The following is a 13,712-nucleotide window of genomic DNA, read 5'->3' as shown; positions in this document are numbered from 1 at the left end:
TTCTATGGACCTTATTTTGGGGTTGCCTAGGACTAAGAAGGTGATGGATTCTATTTTTGAATTACTTTATGGGCTAAACTTTGCTCAATATTGTTGTAATCTACTACTTGTAATCCTCAAACGGATGGACAAACTGAAGTTGTAAATAGAACTTTGGGAACACTTGTGCGTGCTATTCTTAAAAGAACTTGGATTGACATTTCTATGGACTTTATTTTGGGGTTGCCTAGGACTAAGAAGGGGAGGGATTATATTTTTGGATTACTTTATGGGCTAAACTTTGCTCCATATTGTTGTAATCTACTACTTGTCATCCTCAAACGGATGGACAAACTGAAGTTGTAAATAGAACTTTGAGAACAATTTTGCATGCTATTCTTAAAAAGAACTTGGATTGACATTTCTATGGACTTTATTTTGGGGTTGCCTAGGACTAAGAAGGGGAGGGATTCTATTTTTGGATTAGTTTATGGGCTAAACTTTGCTCAATATTGTTGTAATCTACTACTTGTCATCCTCAAACAGATGGACAAACTGAAGTTGTCAATAGAACTTTGGGAACACTTTTGCTTGCTATTCTTAAAAGAACTTGGACTGACATTCCTATGGACTTTATTTTGGGGTTGCCTAGGACTAAGAAGGTGATGGATTCTATTTTTGGATTACTTTATGGGCTAAACTTTGCACAATAAAGTTGTAATCTACTACTTGTCATCCTCAAACGGATGAACGAACTGAAGTTGTCAATAGAACTTTGGGAACACTTTTGCGTGCTATTCTTAAAAAGAACTTGGATTGACATTTCTATGGACTTTATTTTGGGGTTGCCTAGGACTAAGAAGGGGAGGGATTCTATTTTTGGATTAGTTTATGGGCTAAACTTTGCTCAATATTGTTGTAATCTACTACTTTTCATCCTCAAACAGATGGACAAACTGAAGTTGTCAATAGAACTTTGGGAACACTTTTGCGTGCTATTCTTAAAAAGAACTTGGACTGACATTTCTATGGACCTTATTTTGGGGTTGCCTAGGACTAAGAAGGTGAGGGATTCTATTTTTGGATTACTTTATGGGCTAAATTTGCACAATAAAGTTGTAATCTACTACTTGTTATCCTCAAACGGATGGACGAACTGAAGTTGTCAATAGAACTTTGGGAACACTTGTGCGTGCTATTCTTAAAAGAACTTGGATTGACATTTCTATGGACTTTATTTTAGGGTTGCCTAGGTCTAAGAAGGTGAGGGATTATATTTTTGGATTACTTTATGGGCTAAACTTTGCACAATAAAGTTGTAATCTACTACTTGTCATCCTCAAACGGATGGACGAACTGAAGTTGTCAATAGAACTTTGGGAACACTTTTGCGTGCTATTCTTAAAAAGAACTTGGATTGACATTTCTATGCACTTTATTTTGGGGTTGCCTAGGTCTAAGAAGGTGAGGGATTCTATTTTTGGATTACTTTATGGTCTAAACTTTGCACAATAAAGTTGTAATCTACTACTTGTCATCCTCAAATGGATGGACGAACTGAAGTTTTCAATAGAACTTTGTGAACACTTTTGCGTGCTATTCTTAAAAAGAACTTGGATTGACATTTCTATGCACTTTATTTTGGGGTTGCCTAGGACTAAGAAGGGGAGGGATTCTATTTTTGGATTAGTTTATGGGATAAACTTTGCTCAATATTGTTGTAATCTACTACTTGTTATCCTCAAACAGATGGACAAACTGAAGTTGTCAATAGAACTTTGGGAACACTTTTGCGTGCTATTCTTAAAAAGAACTTGGACTGACATTTCTATGGACCTTATTTTGGGGTTGCCTAGGACTAAGAAGGGGAGGGATTCTATTTTTGGATTAGTTTATGGGCTAAATTTGCACAATAAGTTGTAATCTACTACTTGTCATCATCAAACGGATGGACGAACTGAAGTTGTCAATAGAACTTTGGGAACACTTGTGCGTGCTATTCTTAAAAGAACTTGGATTGACATTTCTATGGACTTTATTTTAGGGTTGCCTAGGTCTAAGAAGGTGAGGGATTATATTTTTGGATTACTTTATGGGCTAAACTTTGCACAATAAAGTTGTAATCTACTACTTGTCATCCTCAAACGGATGGACGAACTGAAGTTGTCAATAGAACTTTGGGAACACTTTTGCGTGCTATTCTTAAAAAGAACTTGGATTGACATTTCTATGCACTTTATTTTGGGGTTGCCTAGGTCTAAGAAGGTGAGGGATTCTATTTTTGGATTACTTTATGGTCTAAACTTTGCACAATAAAGTTGTAATCTACTACTTGTCATCCTCAAACGGATGGACGAACTGAAGTTTTCAATAGAACTTTGTGAACACTTTTGCGTGCTATTCTTAAAAAGAACTTGGATTGACATTTCTATGCACTTTATTTTGGGGTTGCCTAGGACTAAGAAGGGGAGGGATTCTATTTTTGGATTAGTTTATGGGCTAAACTTTGCTCAATATTGTTGTAATCTACTACTTGTCATCCTCAAACAGATGGACAAACTGAAGTTGTCAATAGAACTTTGGGAACACTTTTGCGTGCTATTCTTAAAAAGAACTTGGACTGACATTTCTATGGACCTTATTTTGGGGTTGCCTAGGACTAAGAAGGTGATGGATTCTATTTTTGGATTACTTTATGGGCTAAACTTTGCTCAATATTGTTGTAATCTACTACTTGTAATCCTCAAACGGATGGACAAACTGAAGTTGTAAATAGAACTTTGGGAACACTTGTGCGTGCTATTCTTAAAAGAACTTGGATTGACATTTCTATGGACTTTATTTTGGGGTTGCCTAGGACTAAGAAGGGGAGGGATTATATTTTTGGATTACTTTATGGGCTAAACTTTGCTCCATATTGTTGTAATCTACTACTTGTCATCCTCAAACGGATGGACAAACTGAAGTTGTAAATAGAACTTTGAGAACACTTTTGCGTGCTATTCTTAAAAAGAACTTGGATTGACATTTCTATGGACTTTATTTTGGGGTTGCCTAGGACTAAGAAGGGGAGGGATTCTATTTTTGGATTAGTTTATGGGCTAAACTTTGCTCAATATTGTTGTAATCTACTACTTGTCATCCTCAAACAGATGGACAAACTGAAGTTGTCAATAGAACTTTGGGAACACTTTTGCTTGCTATTCTTAAAAGAACTTGGACTGACATTCCTATGGACTTTATTTTGGGGTTGCCTAGGACTAAGAAGGTGATGGATTCTATTTTTGGATTACTTTATGGGCTAAACTTTGCACAATAAAGTTGTAATCTACTACTTGTCATCCTCAAACGGATGAACGAACTGAAGTTGTCAATAGAACTTTGGGAACACTTTTGCGTGCTATTCTTAAAAAGAACTTGGATTGACATTTCTATTGACTTTATTTTGGGGTTGCCTAGGACTAAGAAGGGGAGGGATTCTATTTTTGGATTAGTTTATGGGCTAAACTTTGCTCAATATTGTTGTAATCTACTACTTTTCATCCTCAAACAGATGGACAAACTGAAGTTGTCAATAGAACTTTGGGAACACTTTTGCGTGCTATTCTTAAAAAGAACTTGGACTGACATTTCTATGGACCTTATTTTGGGGTTGCCTAGGACTAAGAAGGTGAGGGATTCTATTTTTGGATTACTTTATGGGCTAAATTTGCACAATAAAGTTGTAATCTACTACTTGTCATCCTCAAACGGATGGACGAACTGAAGTTGTCAATAGAACTTTGGGAACACTTGTGCGTGCTATTCTTAAAAAGAACTTGGATTGACATTTCTATGCACTTTATTTTGGGGTTGCCTAGGTCTAAGAAGGTGAGGGATTCTATTTTTGGATTACTTTATGGTCTAAACTTTGCACAATAAAGTTGTAATCTACTACTTGTCATCCTCAAACGGATGGACGAACTGAAGTTTTCAATAGAACTTTGTGAACACTTTTGCGTGCTATTCTTAAAAAGAACTTGGATTGACATTTCTATGCACTTTATTTTGGGGTTGCCTAGGACTAAGAAGGGGAGGGATTCTATTTTTGGATTAGTTTATGGGCTAAACTTTGCTCAATATTGTTGTAATCTACTACTTGTCATCCTTAAACAGATGGACAAACTGAAGTTGTCAATAGAACTTTGGGAACACTTTTGCGTGCTATTCTTAAAAAGAACTTGGACTGACATTTCTATGGACCTTATTTTGGGGTTGCCTAGGACTAAGAAGGTGAGGGATTCTATTTTTGAATTACTTTATGGGCTAAACTTTGCTCAATATTGTTGTAATCTACTACTTGTAATCCTCAAACGGATGGACAAACTGAAGTTGTAAATAGAACTTTGGGAACACTTGTGCGTGCTATTCTTAAAAGAACTTGGATTGACATTTCTATGGACTTTATTTTGGGGTTGCCTAGGACTAAGAAGGGGAGGGATTATATTTTTGGATTACTTTATGGGCTAAACTTTGCTCCATATTGTTGTAATCTACTACTTGTCATCCTCAAACGGATGGACAAACTGAAGTTGTAAATAGAACTTTGAGAACACTTTTGCGTGCTATTCTTAAAAAGAACTTGGATTGACATTTCTATGGACTTTATTTTGGGGTTGCCTAGGACTAAGAAGGGGAGGGATTCTATTTTTGGATTAGTTTATGGGCTAAACTTTGCTCAATATTGTTGTAATCTACTACTTGTCATCCTCAAACAGATGGACAAACTGAAGTTGTCAATAGAACTTTGGGAACACTTTTGCGTGCTATTCTTAAAAGAACTTGGACTGACATTTCTATGGACTTTATTTTGGGGTTGCCTAGGACTAAGAAGGTGAGGGATTCTATTTTTGGATTACTTTATGGGCTAAACTTTGCACAATAAAGTTGTAATCTACTACTTGTCATCCTCAAACGGATGGACGAACTGAAGTTGTCAATAGAACTTTGGGAACACTTTTGCGTGCTATTCTTAAAAAGAACTTGGATTGACATTTCTATGGACTTTATTTTGGGGTTGCCTAGGACTAAGAAGGGGAGGGATTCTATTTTTGGATTAGTTTATGGGCTAAACTTTGCTCAATATTGTTGTAATCTACTACTTTTCATCCTCAAACAGATGGACAAACTGAAGTTGTCAATAGAACTTTGGGAACACTTTTGCGTGCTATTCTTAAAAAGAACTTGGACTGACATTTCTATGGACCTTATTTTGGGGTTGCCTAGGACTAAGAAGGTGAGGGATTCTATTTTTGGATTACTTTATGGGCTAAATTTGCACAATAAAGTTGTAATCTACTACTTGTCATCCTCAAACGGATGGACGAACTGAAGTTGTCAATAGAACTTTGGGAACACTTGTGCGTGCTATTCTTAAAAGAACTTGGATTGACATTTCTATGGACTTTATTTTAGGGTTGCCTAGGTCTAAGAAGGTGAGGGATTATATTTTTGGATTACTTTATGGGCTAAACTTTGCACAATAAAGTTGTAATCTACTACTTGTCATCCTCAAACGGATGGACGAACTGAAGTTGTCAATAGAACTTTGGGAACACTTTTGCGTGCTATTCTTAAAAAGAACTTGGATTGACATTTCTATGCACTTTATTTTGGGGTTGCCTAGGTCTAAGAAGGTGAGGGATTCTATTTTTGGATTACTTTATGGTCTAAACTTTGCACAATAAAGTTGTAATCTACTACTTGTCATCCTCAAATGGATGGACGAACTGAAGTTTTCAATAGAACTTTGTGAACACTTTTGCGTGCTATTCTTAAAAAGAACTTGGATTGACATTTCTATGCACTTTATTTTGGGGTTGCCTAGGACTAAGAAGGGGAGGGATTCTATTTTTGGATTAGTTTATGGGATAAACTTTGCTCAATATTGTTGTAATCTACTACTTGTTATCCTCAAACAGATGGACAAACTGAAGTTGTCAATAGAACTTTGGGAACACTTTTGCGTGCTATTCTTAAAAAGAACTTGGACTGACATTTCTATGGACCTTATTTTGGGGTTGCCTAGGACTAAGAAGGGGAGGGATTCTATTTTTGGATTAGTTTATGGGCTAAATTTGCACAATAAAGTTGTAATCTACTACTTGTCATCCTCAAACGGATGGACGAACTGAAGTTGTCAATAGAACTTTGGGAACACTTGTGCGTGCTATTCTTAAAAGAACTTGGATTGACATTTCTATGGACTTTATTTTAGGGTTGCCTAGGTCTAAGAAGGTGAGGGATTGTATTTTTGGATTACTTTATGGGCTAAACTTTGCACAATAAAGTTGTAATCTACTACTTGTCATCCTCAAACGGATGGACGAACTGAAGTTGTCAATAGAACTTTGGGAACACTTTTGCGTGCTATTCTTAAAAAGAACTTGGATTGACATTTCTATGCACTTTATTTTGGGGTTGCCTAGGTCTAAGAAGGTGAGGGATTCTATTTTTGGATTACTTTATGGTCTAAACTTTGCACAATAAAGTTGTAATCTACTACTTGTCATCCTCAAACGGATGGACGAACTGAAGTTTTCAATAGAACTTTGTGAACACTTTTGCGTGCTATTCTTAAAAAGAACTTGGATTGACATTTCTATGCACTTTATTTTGGGGTTGCCTAGGACTAAGAAGGGGAGGGATTCTATTTTTGGATTAGTTTATGGGCTAAACTTTGCTCAATATTGTTGTAATCTACTACTTGTCATCCTCAAACAGATGGACAAACTGAAGTTGTCAATAGAACTTTGGGAACACTTTTGCGTGCTATTCTTAAAAAGAACTTGGACTGACATTTCTATGGACCTTATTTTGGGGTTGCCTAGGACTAAGAAGGTGATGGATTCTATTTTTGGATTACTTTATGGGCTAAACTTTGCTCAATATTGTTGTAATCTACTACTTGTAATCCTCAAACGGATGGACAAACTGAAGTTGTAAATAGAACTTTGGGAACACTTGTGCGTGCTATTCTTAAAAGAACTTGGATTGACATTTCTATGGACTTTATTTTGGGGTTGCCTAGGACTAAGAAGGGGAGGGATTATATTTTTGGATTACTTTATGGGCTAAACTTTGCTCCATATTGTTGTAATCTACTACTTGTCATCCTCAAACGGATGGACAAACTGAAGTTGTAAATAGAACTTTGAGAACACTTTTGCGTGCTATTCTTAAAAAGAACTTGGATTGACATTTCTATGGACTTTATTTTGGGGTTGCCTAGGACTAAGAAGGGGAGGGATTCTATTTTTGGATTAGTTTATGGGCTAAACTTTGCTCAATATTGTTGTAATCTACTACTTGTCATCCTCAAACAGATGGACAAACTGAAGTTGTCAATAGAACTTTGGGAACACTTTTGCTTGCTATTCTTAAAAGAACTTGGACTGACATTCTATGGACTTTATTTTGGGGTTGCCTAGGACTAAGAAGGTGATGGATTCTATTTTTGGATTACTTTATGGGCTAAACTTTGCACAATAAAGTTGTAATCTACTACTTGTCATCCTCAAACGGATGAACGAACTGAAGTTGTCAATAGAACTTTGGGAACACTTTTGCGTGCTATTCTTAAAAAGAACTTGGATTGACATTTCTATTGACTTTATTTTGGGGTTGCCTAGGACTAAGAAGGGGAGGGATTCTATTTTTGGATTAGTTTATGGGCTAAACTTTGCTCAATATTGTTGTAATCTACTACTTTTCATCCTCAAACAGATGGACAAACTGAAGTTGTCAATAGAACTTTGGGAACACTTTTGCGTGCTATTCTTAAAAAGAACTTGGACTGACATTTCTATGGACCTTATTTTGGGGTTGCCTAGGACTAAGAAGGTGAGGGATTCTATTTTTGGATTACTTTATGGGCTAAATTTGCACAATAAAGTTGTAATCTACTACTTGTCATCCTCAAACGGATGGACGAACTGAAGTTGTCAATAGAACTTTGGGAACACTTGTGCGTGCTATTCTTAAAAGAACTTGGATTGACATTTCTATGAACTTTATTTTAGGGTTGCCTAGGTCTAAGAAGGTGAGGGATTATATTTTTGGATTACTCTATGGGCTAAACTTTGCACAATAAAGTTGTAATCTACTACTTGTCATCCTCAAACGGATGGACGAACTGAAGTTGTCAATAGAACTTTGGGAACACTTTTGCGTGCTATTCTTAAAAAGAACTTGGATTGACATTTCTATGGACTTTATTTTGGGGTTGCCTAGGACTAAGAAGGGGAGGGATTATATTTTTGGATTACTTTATGGGCTAAACTTTGCTCCATATTGTTGTAATCTACTACTTGTCATCCTCAAACGGATGGACAAACTGAAGTTGTAAATAGAACTTTGAGAACTTGGATTGACATTTCTATGCACTTTATTTTGGGGTTTGCCTAGGTCTAAGAAGGTGAGGGATTCTGTGACACCCCGATCCTCTTTTAAAATAAATACGCAGCGGAAATAAAATTTTCTCTTTAAAATATACGGAAGGAGTTTCAAAATACATTTCATCAAATATCTTTACAAAATAAATACATGATCATTTAAATGACATAACAAAAACAAAACATCATTCCTATGATCATGCCAAAATTCTCCTTCCAACGGTGTATGCATATGACCCCCGATCTACAGTCAACGTCCCGAGGCACCACTCTGATCTGCATCACATGAAAATAACTGAAATGAGAATAAATCTCAGCAAGTGGAACTCTTATATAACAATGAACAATAACTCTGTAAAACATCTCTTTGAAATCATAAATACCATCAACTCTGAACTGTAAACTCTGAATATCAATAACATAGCAATAGCATATAAAATATGATGGTATTTCTGTGGGGACCCGGACGCTAATCAAGTACTTAATCATCATTGGGACTAATTAATCAATTATAAAACAAGGTCTAAATTTTTTTTTTTTTAAAATACACAGCGGAAACGTAATGTAATTTACTCAAATTACATATTACACATGAACATACATCTCAGTATACAAGTACAAGTCCTGTACAACATATATTTATTCAACTAGGGTTTAACAACTAATATCAAGTGTCTAACCCTATCTCTAACCCAAATCCGGAGCCTCCACGCTATCTATCTTCTCTCATTCTCTTCTTGACCCTGATCCAGTCCCACCTGTTGTCATGCACACATACAAAACAAGACAACAGCCGGATAACTCCGGTGAGATATGAATATCCCAGTATAAACAATGTATACATGCAATCATATAAAAGCATATACGAACTATTCATAACATGTCTCAAATCAGAAACATATGAGCACATAATCAATGTCAAGCATTCAATAAACATGAATGATATAAACAATGTAAATCAACCTGTCATATCCGACTCAACTCAACCGACGCGTTATCTCAGACTCGACTCAACTAACACGTCGTCTCAGACTCGACTCAACTCTATCCTAGGGATCCCGATGTCTGAATAATGATAATATACCGAATCTCAGTCGATAGGAATGACTCAATCCCTAAACGGCATCGATATAATTCATATATTCAGTGTCTGGGCGAATCAGCCACAGAATTGACGAATCAGTCAAGAATTAGGCGAATCAGCCAATAACCAGACGAATCAGCCTGTAATTAAGCGAATCAACTTAAGTTTAGACGAATCAGTCAAAATATAGCGAATCAGCTATAATTAGGCGAATCAGCCAATAAATAGACGAATCAGTCTATAACCGGACGAGTCAACAGGTGACTAGGCGAATCAGCCTATGACTCACGACTCAGTAATCAATACATGCATTCAGTATCTAAATCATTCAGTCAATGACTAACGAATCAGTAGTCATCTCATGCAGTAACTATAATCAATAGGCTACAAATATTAATCTTATCATACAGTAGCTATAAATCAATAAGCTACAATCATAAGTCTTATCAATTGCAAATATCAATGCAATAATAAAAGTATGTGATTTAGGGAAACTCGAGTCAAACCTCACTCGAGTTGTGCAATCCCAACTCAACATTAATTTATACCTTTCTTTCTGATACTCTGACTCTGTCGAAGTCTCGAACCCCAAGCCTGTCAATACTCAGTCTGACAATAACGATATTGAGGGTATAATATCAATACACCATCCAACCAATACTGGATATAATCAGAATTCAATCAAATTCTGTTTCAACGACATCACGTCATAATTCCAATATATCCAGCAATACCATATCAGTCAGATATCAACTCTAATATCTCATAATCGATAACAACTCAATTCTGATATCAAATCGACTCCAAAACTACTCCGAAAATCATAACAATTTCATAATCATTCAGTTTCTAAATCTGACTTCGATTCTATGATGTCTAACATGTCAAGAACATCATATATGAATTCTATTCAATTCTGACAACATCATAATTTCAGAGCATGTCAAAACTTAGCAAAACTTACGTCCAGTTGTCGCCTGTGTTGATAGGAACACAGTACTGCAGTCGGATTCAAAATCAGACGGACGGATTTCTCGTAAATCACAAATCTATGCGTCGAACCCTTTCTTTCCCTCTTGCCTCGGTTTCCTTCATTTCTGAAGAATTTTTCGTTTGTATGTATATATATATATATACATTGCATGATATAAGGGCAAGTGGCATTGTGCATGTTCTGCACGTTTCTCGCTAGGGCGGTCAAAACCTACCGCTAGGGCGAGTCAGTTTCGGTCGAGATCCTCGGCTGAACATCTCCTGTCGCTCGGGCGGTCAAAAGTTGCTCGCTAGGGCGAAGAACTCTCGGCCCTCACAATTATACATGCGCGCTCGGGCGGTGCTTTTCTGCCGCTCGGGCGCGAGATGTTCGGCCTAACATCTTGAGATGTTCGGTTCAACATCTTGGCTTAACATAAACCAACGCCCGGCTTCGTCATTTGAGTTCCTATGACTTCCATTACGTCAATTAATCAACGTCTGATTAAAATGATTAAATCTCGGGCATTACATTTCTCCCCCTCTTAGATCTGAGTTCGTCCTCGAACTCACAAGCAATCAATTCAGATATATCAGAAGAAATCTATAACAGAGTTTAATTCAAAACTCATATTTCTGATTCCAATCTGGAATGAGAATTCACTAAGTATCATATCATAATACTTCTCCAATCCTTCTGACTGAATCAATATCGCATTACTGGCTATACAACATCCGTATAAACCAATCTACATCTTATCACATATCAGTATCATCAGCTGTTAACAAATCTGTTTACCTCAACCAAAGACATAAACAATCTTTAGCTTCAACTACCAATCGTCATCATCCGACGTTGGTTTCTTAAATCTGTCCATTCTGAACTATCTGCATCTTCCTTCGAATTGTCTTCAAAAGAAATCTGTAGTACTCATCGTATACTGTCTTGTCTATAACTATCTCATTACCCATCTGATAAGTTGATAGTTATTGTCACACAGTGAGAATAAGTTATATCAAGTAGTGCTAACATCCAGCACTAAAACTGTACAAAAATCTTCCAATATCTGGCTAATACATTCTGACGGTCTGTCAATCTGTAAAACCATCTAAGAGAAAGTTCATGATATACTCTATCACGAATACAAACTCAAGCAACATCACAATCTGACATAGTCTACTGTTGCATTCTGCTCTTTTTGACCAGCTCTCTGACATCAATCTGTGTCATCTGGTCATGTTTGTACGTTATCTTGTACAAACTAATAGATATAGAATCACAATCATATCATATTACAATCTGTAAAAAGACGGTAATTTCATTACGAAGGCTATAGAAATGTACTCTCATTTCTATTTAGAACTTTACAATTCTGTAATAATTCTTCTGATTTCTATCTTTCTATCTTTTCTGTTAGCAATTTAGACATAACAGTACAATTTCTGCCAACATTTAAATACAATTCTGTTATAACTGATCTCATCTGTCTATATTACCACTATCTGTTCGAATATAATACAGTCTCAATCATCAGACTGAACACTGAATCCATGACTGTAAGCTTCTGACAATATCTGTTCTTTCTGATTCGAACTATTTGATATACACAAATCAGTTAATAACATAAATTAAAGAAGAAATACCTACATGGTATTCGGCTCTGCCTATCAATATCAAGCTGTACTGTACCATTCTGACACATCTGACATCACAGAATAATCAATCTCATACAAAATACAAAATCACATATCTGTTACTCTGATCGACACTCTGTTCTGACTATCGTTATTGAGTTCTAACCATTCTAATCAGCTTTTTGAACTGCTAACGTTTCAACATCAGCTCTGGTTCGGACGGTACAATGTAATCTCCATTGCCTACCATTTGTCTTAAACACGTATTCAGAATAAGCATCAATATTCAATCAGATTCAAGGCTAAAATCAATCTCTCTGATTGGAATCAGATCTGAAGTCTTATCAGAGAAAACATTAATAACTTTTATATCATTGGTAAATCAGCCAATGATAGACTCAATTTCAGTAAATCAACTGAATACATAAGGAGTCACTCTGCTCCTTTCTGTCATAATCGAGTCATAGCTAGTACGAAGATCAAAGGAATTCTCAATCTAGAATCCTTATCGTACCATATTCATTCTTGGTCATCTCAGATCTGATTCTAACCATCTTCTGGAACTAATCTATGGTAGCTCCGTACTTAGTCAGCATATCAATATCAGTAATGCCGTCCCAAAATCAGAGAACACTAGCACAACACAAGCTACCACACGATCTAACTCGATCTCATTCTCATCCTACTGTAGTACACAAGATCTAACAGAAATCACTGATACAAGATCTTTTCCCCAAAGGAAAATAAACAATACTACAGTAAATAGGGACTCAACAGATGATGCATGCATCAATGCAAATCTTTCAAAAATAAAAGTATGTGAAGCACCGGCATCCCTCAATACATATGCAGGATAATCAAACAAATCAGTTACCTGCAACGTCATCATCTGGTGCTTCCTGAGCCTGCTCCTCGGTCAAAGCAAATACTCTGGCCTGCTGTCTAGGAGGCTGGCCAACTGTCTGGCTTCCTCCTGGCCTCTGCTGTGACTGAGATGGTGCGGGCTGAAATAAAGGAACGGCAGCTGATCGTCTACCCCACTGTGCCGCTGATCCAGATGGTTCAGCTCCCTGGAATCTTTGGGGACCCCTCTGTGGACATACTCTGGCAAAATGTCCCTGTTGCTTGCAGAAATGGCAACTACCAAGTACTCCTTGGCATTGCTCAGTGGAATGTCTCCCTCCACAATTTCCGCAGTAAACGCCGGTATAACTCTGCTGAGAACCACTAGAGCTAGAAGAACTGCCGACAGACTTCTTAAACTGCTTTCCTCTAACCTTCAGAAAATCGGTCTTTCCACCAATGCTACTGCCACTCACGAATCGGGGAAGTGGTTGCTGTGGTCTCGACACTGGAGGAACAAATTCAGCTCCTCTCTGCCTTATCAGGCCCGCCTCAGCGCCCTTTGCTCTATTCATGGCATCAGCAAAGTTATTGGGTCGCCCTGTGTTCACCAATGTAAATATATCGGGATTCAAGCCATTGATGAACTGATCAGCAACGGCTTCGTCATTTTCAGACACATGAGGAGCAAACTTCAACAAGGTAGAGAACTTGGTCACATATTCTTCAATGTTCAGCTGACCCTGTCTCAAATTGGCAAACTCCGC

This window comes from Primulina eburnea, chromosome 2 (assembly GCF_022965805.1).
Source record: "Primulina eburnea isolate SZY01 chromosome 2, ASM2296580v1, whole genome shotgun sequence".
Lineage (NCBI taxonomy): Eukaryota > Viridiplantae > Streptophyta > Magnoliopsida > Lamiales > Gesneriaceae > Primulina > Primulina eburnea.
Note: the sequence above shows the minus strand (reverse complement) of the source record.